Source organism: Poeciliopsis prolifica, unplaced genomic scaffold (assembly GCF_027474105.1).
Source record: "Poeciliopsis prolifica strain line A6 unplaced genomic scaffold, Auburn_PproV2 SCAFFOLD146, whole genome shotgun sequence".
Classification (NCBI taxonomy): Eukaryota; Metazoa; Chordata; class Actinopteri; order Cyprinodontiformes; family Poeciliidae; genus Poeciliopsis; species Poeciliopsis prolifica.
Window position 1 is genome coordinate 52501 of NW_026562521.1, and position 12235 is coordinate 64735.

The following is a 12235-nucleotide window of genomic DNA, read 5'->3' on the forward strand; positions in this document are numbered from 1 at the left end:
CTCCATAGTTGGCCTGTCTTGGGTCAAAAAGTTCAAGAAACCACACACTGGCAGTGGCGGGTGTCGCACATTGGAAGTTGTGACGTAATAATAGCAACAAAAATATTTGAAATATTAAACTTTTTTAGATGTTACAAGATCGACATAATCTTAATAGAATTACATTTTGAAAATGAACCAACTAAAATAAAATACATCTTAATTAAATACTCATTAATTATTTTCAAAAGTTAAGCCGCATCAGAGGGATCAGAGAGCCACATGCGGCTCCGGAGCCGCGGGTTGCCGACCCCTGACCTACACATGTGTCAGCAAAAGGTCTAAAGTATGATAAGAGAGGGTTAGACTGTTGATTCTTTGCTTTAAGCTGAGTTTAGGGTATTACAGGCATGTTGACACAGACAGTGACCAACATAACAACCTGGTATTTAACACTTGCGTATAAAAATAAAAGAATCTGAGGTCGGAGCCAAAAATTGCGAGTAAAGACTGGTGGACAACAAAGCGACAAACAAATGAGAATTTGGTGTTTTGCATAGAGGAAAAGGAAAACTAATGCTGAGACGTTTCAAAGCTGTTCTGTTAGGGGAAAAACGTGTCTTATGTTAGTCAAGACGAGGGTCTGCAGGAGAAGAAAACATGGCTGCAGGGTTTGTCAGTTTCTGTGTTTTATTGAAGATCAGCTGGATCAGCCAACCGCTGAGCACGCTCAGTTGGCAGCGATGGTCTGGTCGACCCAGGCGCGCAGCTCGGTGACGCGGGCGTAGACAGCTGGGGTGCTGGTGCTGCAGGTGCTGCTGCCCCAGGACACGATGCCCACCAGAGTCCAGGCTCCGTTCTTCTCACAGACCAGAGGACCTCCAGAGTCACCCTGAGGATCAGAGCAAAGAAACCCAGCAGGGCAATGAAACCTGGAGCTCAAACTGGATGGACAGAACCGGGTCCAAACTAAAGTCCCACCATGCAGGAGGAGGCTCCAGCTGCTCCGGCGCAGATCATCAGGTGGGTGATATTGCTGCCCCAGTAATTGCTGCAGTTAGCATTGGTGAGGAGGGGCAGAGCGGCCTGCTGCAGCAGGGCGGGGGTGTCGGGGGCTGCAAAACACACAACAGTTGCAACAGTTGCCAGAACATCAAAGTGATACGGGAACAAGGGCTCCATCTGCTGGCAGAGCAGCAAAGGTGGTAAAAGGTTCAAGGTTGTCCTGTTTTCTCTTGAACAGCTTCCTGTGCAGCAGAATAACTTCTGTTCCAGTTTAATGTGCTCAGATGATGAGATGATGCTTCTTTCTCCCTGGTGGTAATCAAGAACCAAAACAGCTTCTGATCTGAACAATCTAAGACATTTCATTCAATTCAGTGGAATAAAGCAACATGTGGTCACATGACTCCCCTGCTGGATGCAGGGTTAGGGTTGGGTCCTTTGCATTTAACTGGTGTTGGTTAAAAACTGGTGAAGCGCCTCAGGGAGCCAGAGCTCTGTGAGCGTCAGCGGCTGTTACCGTTGTAGCGGGTCAGACCCCAGCCAGAGGTCACGCACATCATGCCTCCGGGGAAGTTATCGGAGGACTCGGCCAGGCACACGGGGGAAACCCGCATGTTGAGCTGGGGGGGGCTGGACAGCTTGATCAGGGTGATGTCGTTATTGATGGTGTAGCTGTTGTACTGGGGGTGTCTGAACACCTGGGGGGGGAAGTGGCATGTTTAGGAGCGGCAGGTCAAAGGTCAGAGGATGTGACGTGAACGGTCTCTCTTACCTGGCTAGGAGAAATCACCTGGACGCTCTCTGCGTTGGAGGAGCGTCGTGCTCTCCGAGGACCACGCGGTGGCTGGTCCTGCAACACAAACAGTTTGATCTCCTCTTCTTTGCTAAAGCAGACCTCAGGTGTGCGACGCTTACCTGACATTGCAGTGAGCAGCCGTCACCACCCAGTTCTCGTTGATGAGAGAGCCTCCGCAGAAGTGGAAGCCAGTGTAATCCTGAAACAGAGGCAGGTCCCATTTTAATAGCTCTGCATGTTGTGAGAACTTTGCAGCCTGACGAAAGGCCGCGCAGGTCGGAGGTCGGCTCAGACACGCAGCTGCTGAACTACGAGGAGTCGACGGCTGCACGTCAAGGTCGCCGTTTGACGGCAAAGAGTGGCTGGGTTGGCGTTTTCCAGTCCTGGAAAAAATCAGAGGCTGGATGCGTTTCCTACAGCAGCAGCGTGTTTGCGTGTGTGACTTCTCGTCCGGCCTAGTCAGACCTGGATCTGCTGACGTGGCCGTGAGGTCGGCGGTCACAACGTCACAGGCTGGTGCAGAGCATGCCAAGATGCATGGAAGAGCAGCAAAGCAGGATTATTCCACCAAACACTGAGGAGCATGCAGTCTAAGAAAGATCAACTTTTTGAGGTTGGAAAATGCAACATTTTTGTCGTCTCCACTCATTTATTATTGGCTTCACATGTACAAATCAACATCCTCCAAAGTTGAGAAATGATCACATCTCTTAGAGTTGTTGAGTTTAACTGGTGATCTGCAGGAGGATGAGGTACCAGCAGTGGTTCAGTTAGAAAATATCTATATCACAGATGATTCCTGAAAGGAGGAGAGCATCCCTGAAGCCAACAGAATAAAGGATCTTTGTTTGTGGGAGTTTACCTGAAGAGACACCTGCCAAGGCCAGGAGTGAGGCACAGCCTCCTCGCCGTTCACAATACGAGCGTAACCGCTGACGACGGGAGTGATGGCAGGTGAGCCGCAACCTGATGACATCATCATTACATCATTAGCAACAAGGATTAGAAACAAACTCCTGACGTCTCAGGAAAATGACGTGTTTCCTCTCCCTTCAACAGAAGCTGGAGGTCTTTCTACGTTGGTAAGCGGTCTGCAGACGCGCTCGTCTCTGAGCCACTCTGCTGATGAAGGTTGTCTCACCGTAGGCGGCGCCGACGAAGGCAAGGCAGGAGAGGATCCACAGGAAGGCCATGGCTCGATCATGTCCACTCCCTTTGGGCCCGCTGCTTTTATACATCAGCGGAGCGACATGATTGGACGGGACAGCAGGGACATCTTATCAGAAGACAGTGGGAGTTTGGACAGGTGTGGGTATTTTTCCACCTGAAGAGGCAGGAACACGAAGGTCAGAGTGAGACTCAGACCATAAGCCTGGAGCTTGAATTAGTCAAATCAAACTGAAGCTGGATGTCAGTTCATCACTGAGTTCTGAATAAAAAGCCACCAAATAATTGGAGCTCAGAGCCTTCATTAAGTTCTATTGAAGTCAAGAGAATATCAGCAGCCAATCAAACATTCTCCCTGAGGATTCTGCCAAACGGTGGATCCTGCAGGATGACAGGAAGGAGAACTTCAGCCCAGATCTTGAGGGTCTGACTTCTCCATTGCTGTCGGGTGAAACGGAGCCAGCTTTCTGCGATCTGAGTGTCTGTTGGTCTGGCAAGCTTCCAGAGGACTCTTCGTCTCCCAACATGAACTCGTCCACCACCTGTCTCGGCGCCAACATCCTGCTGCAGATGTTGTGGTCACGACTCCTCCACTTCCTTTCTGGAGGTTTTCACAGACGCCTTGTGTTTCTGTTCCCCGGCTCTCCAGTGAGGGAGTCCAAGTGGACTCACTTGTGTTTTCTGAAAAACTCCTGCTGTGGATCCGTCAGTGTCTCTGCAGGGCTGCCTCACAGGTCCAGGGCCCATCTGGACTCCTACCAAGGCTCAGCATCTGTTCCCTGCCTCAGCCTCCTGAAAGCTCTTTGACCTCCAGACCTTCACAATGCCTTTTTCTCTGCCTTCAGCCACCATGACACCTTTGCTTCTTTTTTTAGTTTCTGGCTACTTTGAGTCTTAGTTGAGCTCCCTTTGTGTTCATTAGTCTTGCTTTATTTTCCACCCTGCCTCAGTATTTCAGCTCCCGTTGTGTCATTGCTGAATCCTTCTGTTCAGTTCCTGCATTGCATGATCTCGTCTCTGATCGTCCTCCTTCCAGTTGTACTTATTTTCTGAAGATCATATGTTGAACAGGTTTCTCTGCATTTGGGTCTTTTCAGATGTAACAATATATACCTGATGTTCTGCAACATCTTTCAAGAAGAAGAGCATGTCATCCAGGTGGATGAGGAGAAGATGTCAGAACAAAATTAACAAGGTCCTGGAAAACAGCAGGGGCATTTGTTAACAGCCCCATCAACAAGCACCCCAAGTGACCCAAGTGACCCAAGTGACCCACATGCATCTCAAAAACTGTTCCATTCATCTCATTTTCTGGAAAACACAGTAGGAGGCTTTCAGGTTGAGGCAGTTTGTGAATGACTGCTCGGTGCTAACAGGGTTCCTGAAAGAAGATCAGTCAGTGGGTCTGTGAGGTTCTGGGTGTTCATAACCAACACTTTGTGAACTGTTGCTTTGGACAGATGGCTAGCAAGAAGAGACGGCTGACTGAATCAATTCACTGCAGAGACCAGTTGATGCTTGCATTGTGTTTCTGAAACTCTCAGCATCCTAAGACACCTGATGTCCTCTTGGTCTCATGTCTGAGAGACAGCTCAGAGACTTTCCATCCAAAGACGGGACCGAAGGGATCGGACAGGTTTGGTGGGAACTCATTGCAGTTTCACTGGTTTTCCATGCAGCAGATTTTGCTGGGATCCATGAGATTCTTCCAGTTGCTGTGTGTCAAGTTATGCCTTGATGTTTTAATGGGTGCTTGTTGAATTTATCTCTTCTTTCTCTGCACTATCAGCAATAATATGTGATTATTGTTGATAGTGCAGCTGTTCTGAGCTCAGCCTCCTAAATGTTGACTCAGTTATCGCTGTGTCCACAGATCACTGACAGCTGGCAATGTGCTGGACTAAAAACTCTACTTTAGCCAGAATACATCAAAATTTCCCAGCACTGTTTTAGAAAAATGATCAAATGACCTTCATCAAAAACCTGAGAAATGAACCAGTTGTTGGGGAACAAAATCTTGTCGATTTCAGTCACTTCATCCACAGAGCAAAAGTTTTTGTGATTGTGCGTCTTCAGCTAGAGTTCATCCAGCAGAAAAAACTATTTCAATTTCTTGTTACATTTAATTTTTACCTGCTTGTTTCTGAAAGTTCAGTTGAGCCAATCAGAGCTTCGTGTCAGGTCACATGACCCATGAGAACGCAGCTTCTGCTTCGGCTCTGATAAGCAACTGACCCCAGAGCCAACGTCCGCTCTGATTGGCCGCTGGCTTCAGAAGTAAATAGCAACAGAAATCATCATTTTGTTAGATTGTTGGGTCTGACTAACACGAATCCAGGTCCAGCTGCAGCTGATTCAGAACGCTGCTACTGGAGTTCTGACTAAAACCAGGAAGACGGACGGATCCGGTTCTACTGTCTTCACTCGGTTCTTCTGTCTTCAGCCGGTTCTACTGTCTTCAGCCGGTTCTTCTGTCTTCACTGAGACTTTAAACTGCTGCTAGTTTATAAATCACAGAACGGATTAACGATCAGCTGCTGCTGGATTAACCTGCTGGTTCTGGTTCTGCTCTGTATCAGAACCAGAACATTCATGAAGAAACAGCATTCAGATTCTATTCACCACAAATCTGGAACAAACATCCAGAAGCCCTGAGTTCGTTTCTGGATTGAAATGAAGTCAGCAGGTTGGAGCTGCTTTGAAATGAAACTTTGATCAACAGTTTCATGATTTTGATGAGAAAAAAACGTCTATTTCTTGCTTCATAACAGGTTGCTGTGTGTTTTGTGGTTTAAAGCTCTTTGCAGAGCCGTATTGCTGATGAACTGGACTTGGCTTCACTCATCAGCTCTGCCAAAGGCTCAATATATCTTTAGTTCAGTTCAAAGGTTAACTTTACTGCACCTGTACGAGTTTATACTGGTTCATAATGTGACTCAATAAAATCAACCAAGTTATTAGAGAAGCAACTTTCAGCAACAAGGCAGTTCAAGATGATTCGCATCATAAAAACATAGAAACAAATGAAAATCAGATTCTTCATTTTCATTGATTGTTTCCAAATCAATTCTAACCACCTGCTTTTCTCAGGGTTTCGGCTGTTTTGCAGTTTTATGTTGCTGGTCTCCTCATTTGTTCTGATGCAGAGCAGAACCAGAACCACCTCCATGGTTCTTCCACTGTCTGTGTGCATAATGATGTCATTTGACACTTTGACTACACCATGCTTGGAGGGTGGTAACCATGGAAACCAGACTGAAATGGCTGTTTCATCATTTTACAGATTTTCCAGGAACGATACTGATGAACGACATTGGGAGATCGGCTGAGATTCATCCAGAACCATTCGACCGGTTTGATACCGCCTGCTTCCAAAGCACCTGATGAGAGGACGTCCAGTCCAGTCCAGTCCAGTCCAGTCCAGTCCAGTCCAGTTCAGTCCAGCCCAGTCCAGTCCAGTCCAGTCCAGTCCAGTTCAGTCTAGTCCAGCCCAGTCCAGTCCAGTCCAGTCCAGCCCAGTCCAGTCCAGTCCAGTTCAATGCAGCTGGACTTCACTGAAGAAAGCTGTGGGTCGGATATCCAGTCAGTAGGAGGAGGAGACTAATTTATTTATAATTTCTCTTGGTTTTTATAGGTTAGCAGTTGAAATGGAATTATTTTTTCTGCATTCTGATTTGTTTCTTTTTCTCCAGTTTCCAACAAGCAGTAACTAAAAGTTGATCAGCAGAGGGCAGCAGAGGGCAGCAGAGAGCAGCAGAGAGCAGCAGAGAGCAGCAGAGAGCAGCAGAGGGCAGCAGAGGGCAGCAGAGGGCAGCAGAGGGCAGCAGAGAGCAGCAGAGAGCAGCAGAGAGCAGCAGAGAGCAGCAGAGAGCAGCAGAGGGCAGCAGAGGGCAGCAGAGGGCAGCAGAGAGCAGCAGAGAGCAGCAGAGGGCAGCAGAGAGCAGCAGAGGGCAGCAGAGGGCAGCAGATCATTGGCAGCTCAGACATTAAGATTCAATGAGCAACAGATTCATGTGAAACTGACTTATTCATTTTTCAGTTTCTCAGATTCAACTGAAATAATTCAGGACTCCTGCAGAGGAGCTCCAAGCGACTGCAGCAGATGTTGCTCTAATCTAAAGTATGAGGAAACGGTTTGATGGAGTTGAATTTCCATTGTTTCTATTTTTTACCTTAGTCGTCTTCCATCATGTATGCAGTTGGTTTTCATGGTTTTGTCTCATTTGGTCAAGGATTAATGGATGTTGTTGTGTTTCTATCAGAACCGGGTTGTTGTAATGGAGACGTTTGAGGGTTCAGCCAGGTGCAGCTTCACAGCAGAAGGCAGACGGTCTGAGTTCACCATCCCAGCTCCGTGGAGGTCCAACATCAACCAGTCGGGTTGATGTTCTGAGTTCTGAGTCGGGTCTGTCCTGAATGAGTGTAGACAGATTCACCATGGCAACAAGTCTCACCAGTAACATTAGAAATCTTAATTATTTCTAATAAGGAGAAAATCACAGCGTTTCAACACGAGGTGCTGGGACCCGCCCAGTCAGCTTCATATGCATTCCGTATGATGAATTGTCATTTCACAATGAAATGTGTGGAACACTGCTAGCTTATTTCAAATGCTGCCAGTGTTAATAAGCGCCATCTCTGGTGTGACTTCATAAGAGATGCAGTGAAGGAGAAGAATGAAGATTGTGATGCACTGTATGATTATCCTGCACATCTAGTGTACAATCAAATCACAGCAGCGATTCATCTCCGTCGCTCTGACATCAGTTCATGTCTCAGGCGACCAGTGAAACAGAAACACCTGGCCAGGTGCAGCTTCACAGAGAAAGCACAGGAGCAATCTGGAGATCTTCCTCCAGCGTTCCTTCAGTACTTCCGACCGCCACATTACTCAGTAAGCTGTCAGGATGTGACTTTGTTCATGAGATTAAAGCCGGTGGGGCCAGACTGGGAGGCTGCAGCAGAGACGGAGCGGTCCCAGCTGCAGCACCATCAGTCAGAGACATCATGGGATAAATACACCACAAATTGATCCAAATCTTTCCACAGGTAATAAAAAAGCAGCTGCACAAACAACTAAGCAGTGGCAGGTCTGTCATTAACAGTCTTTCTAAAATTTCATTGAAGAAATTTTAGTACAGGGTCTCATATCTCCTCAAACACATTGACTCTATTTTCATTGTGATATTTCAGTCTGAGTATTTGCTAGTTCCCCCAACCACAGATCGACTGTGAGCACAGAGACCTTCTTCCAAAATCAGAATCAACTCTTTTTTTGTTGCTGATCAACATTTGTCACCTTTAGTGGCTGATTGCAAAGCACTGGAGGCCCCATGCTGGCAGTGATTGGTTCTTGCTCCCATTATTTTCCAAAAACTGAACAAAAAATGAAAGATTTCCTTCCAAAATGAGTGAAGCTGAACACATGACCAGAAGGAGTGTGTCAAGTTGCCAACAGCAGTCTGGCAACTGTTACAAATTGGAGACACACTTGTACAGAAAGTAGTGGAGTCTATGAAATATTTTGAACTGTGTGAGATTATCTGGCTTTGACTGAACAGTCTTATCCACTTCATCAGGCGGATGCGGTCCGAACTCCGAACTCACCCTCCCAAACTGTCTGAAGATCTTAGAAAGTAGAACGCGATCAAATGTTTATTGCCTGCAGGGTCAAAACTCCAAATCAATCAATCAATCAAATTTATTAGTATAGCACATTTCAGCAGCAAGGCATTTCAAAGTGCTTCACATCATAAACACAAAAACAGAAAGTAGAATAAACAATATATTGTTCCATCATTACTTTTTAATTGATCATGTTTCAAATAAAACTCTAAACAGGTGAGATTTAAAGGAAGTCAGGGTTTCTGATCTATGAATCTAGATCTAGAGCTCTAGATCTATGAATGAAACATGGGACAGATTGAAATACAAGAAGAAATCGCAGTAACGCATTTTAATGCTGTTGATCTTCCCGATCAATATTTGCTTAAGTTGTAGAATTTTGCTCGACCAGTTCAGTTGTAGGAGATGTTCTAAGTTTTTTGTTACCATCACGCCCAAATATGTGAAGGAATCATCAGCTATCTTAAATGGTGTGGACCTCAAATACGCCGGATCAGCCCAAGGGAGATTTGAAGGAGTTTGCCTGATGCTGGCAGCCAGAGGTTCAATAATGACTGAGAAGAGAAACAGTGAGTGGAGGTGGCCCTGACCCGTCCCTGACCCGTCCCTGACCCGTCCCGACCCGTCCCTGACCCGTCCCTGACCCGTCCCCCGATGAACAGCAATGTCATGATGCGTGATGAAGGAGGTGAGGTAAACGCAGGGGATCCAGGCAGTAGAAAAATTCATGATGGTTTTAATGATGAAATGACGAAAATGCAAAGTCCAGGCAGCACAGATAAGCAGAAGGTTAGGAGCTCAGAAACTGGTAGCAACTGGAACAAATGTAGAGACAAACAGCTGGACAGACAAGGATCCGACTAGGAAACAAGAGACACAGGTGGATTTAAATACACAGAGGATCATCAGGGAACACGAGACACAGCTGGGAGCAATGAAGGGAAGCTGGGACAACTCAGACCCAACAGAACACAGAAACCTAAATTAACACACAGAAAAAGCAAACCCTCACAAGCAAAGGGACAGAAGATGTTCTGATTAGTAAAGCAAATAAATTATTTCTATCCATTCTGTAAACATGGGTCCAAAACCACATTTTGAGAACATACATCATATAAGACCACCCTTGTTGATCAAATGCATGTTATGCTTCTAGTGAAACAATAGACTCATCTGAATGATTTGAGGATAATATATTGAAAAGATGGTGCAAATTAAAAAACATATGTCATAAAGCCAATCTGATCCAGGTGGATGATTAAACCGATGCGTCTTTTGAGTCTATTGGCTAAAATTTCCCTAAGGATTTTAGTTTCTCGAGATAGCAATGAAATTGGGCAATAGGATGAAACATCGTCTGGATCTGGGAAAGGTTTAGGAATGAGCGACATATTGGCTCTGTATGAAGTGGGAAGCAGTCTTGATGCTTGCTTAGCGTCATTTAACATACGTAAAAGTAGAGTCGATAGTTTGGCACTGAATACTTGAAGAACGATTCTGTCAGGACCAGGAGCTTTGCTGACCTATTAGCTTCTAGTGCTATACATCAGTGTGAAATTATTCTACTAGACAGGAGGGATGAGGCGCAGTCATTTTTATTTTATTTTTTATTTCCTAGGTAATTTTATATTAAAAGTATGTTTCTTATTTCTTCACCTCTCCATAGGTTGCCACCTTATAGTGGCGAATGGATTTGAGGCAACTCTAGGAGTTCTGCTGTCATACCCCATTTAGGGCCACCCAAGTCTCGAGGTCAAAGGTCAGGGGTGCCCAAAGTTGGTCCTCAAAGGCCGACATCCTGCATGCTTCATTTCTCTCCCTGGTTTAACACACCTGGATCAAATGATGGCTCATTAAAAAGTCTAAGAAGAACATTGACTTGCTGAAAAGGGTGGTACTACCACGAGGGAGAGACTGAAACGTGCAGGATGCCGGCTCTCTGGGACTGACTTTGGGCACCTGTCCTTGGTGATGAACCAGACAAAGAGCAGCCCAAAGAGCCTTATGGAGAGTACAATCGGTGGATGTAGTGTCCCCACGGCCGGACACAGGTCACCAGGGCCCCACTCTGCAGCCGGGCCTGGAGGTGAGGACGCTTGGGAAGCACGTGGTGCCCAGGCTTTTCCCTATGGAGTCTGGCCAGCCTCAGGCCGAAGTGGAGAAGTGGGTTCACCCTGTAGGATGAGCCAAAGGGCCAGGTGCAGAGTGAGACGTCGGTGCAGAGTGAGACGTCGGTGCAGAGTGAGACGTCGGTGCAGTGAGACGTTGGAAGGCCGAGGGTGGGGACCTTGGCAATGTGACCCGGGGCTGCAGGAGCTTTCTCACTGGGCTTGGAGTGTCACCTCTCTGGTGGGGAAGGAGCCTGAGCTGGTGTGTGAGGTGAGAGGTTCCAACCATAAATAGTCTCATCTCATCGCATGGCTCAAGATGAGAACCATGCATAACGAAACATGAATGAATAATCTGATATGTAGCAACAAAATGTATTTTTTGATTTGGGGGATGTTGAGTCCAAGGCCACGTTGTGCGCAACCGGGTTTTGAAAGGATCCATTTTGGTGGCTTTGGGATCACGCCTCTGCTTTTTGCAGATGATGAGACCCTACTGGCTTCATCAGGTCATGATCTAGAGTCTCATCCTCTGAGAGCCTTTGTCTTTTCTATTACCTTTGGGCTTTGTCATCTTGTGCATAACATGACACTACACCTATCTTAAGCAGAAGTTTTAAAGATTATTTAGGGTGAAATAATGAAGTTGAGTCAGAGTTTCCTCAAAACACATCTACTATGTACTGACACTTAATCCACCCCAAAGTCCAGCTTTTGACCATCTGTCATGGTGAAGAGTTTTCCACTCATGAAGGACAACCAGCCAGGAGCAGAAATAATGGGAAGGTCATTAATGGAGAAAATGTTTCATTTGTCAAGATGAAAATATGATGGCAATAAACTGACAACAACCTAAATTGAGCTGAAGATGTTTGCTGTAATCCTCTAAATGTCTGGAGATGAAACAGATCGACCCCAGCCGATCTTCCTCTTCGTTTGTCTTGTTTGTGTGTCAGTGAAATATCAGCCGCTGGCTCTGACTCTATGGCAACCGGTCCATCTCTACAAGTACTGACGAGGAAGAACAAAGTCAGAAAAGGTTGTCAGGGAGGAATAAACAGTGGAGGATGTTTCCATCTCTGTCCCAGATCAGGAGTCATCGCACACACACCCATTCATGTCATTTTCCTCTGATATCATAAAGCATTAGACAGGAAATGAAGTCCGCCGTCTGTAAAACAGCGTCCGATCACCTTCTGTCATCATGAGCACGTCTGAGTTAATCATGTTAACTTCCTGTTGGCTGTGGAAGGAGAAACCTGCTCCGGGTTCTCCCTCACATCTGATGGACGGGATCCGGCGCCAGGCTTTTCCTGCTGGGAACCAGGAAGGCCTGACTGTGGGGAAATGTCCTAAACACATTTCAAGTCATTCAAAGATTAATATCTGAGTCCAAACATCTGTCTTTAATCCAACCTCAGCCTCTTCATAATTTCAGCAGGAATCTGAAAGTGTCGGTCAGGCGATGGTGTTGCTGTCCTCAGACATCAGCATGGAGACGGTTCATGTCCATAACTAGAGGTGAGGCAGGATTTATTTCTCCTTCTGCCTGACA

At 46.3% G+C, this 12235-nt stretch overlaps 1 pseudogene; it reads right to left on the reverse strand.

Annotated features, from left to right (window-relative positions):
* Positions 1-651: 651 nt before the first annotated feature.
* LOC129355813 (chymotrypsin A-like) lies at positions 652-3018 on the reverse strand (annotated as a pseudogene).
* Positions 3019-12235: the final 9217 nt, after the last annotated feature.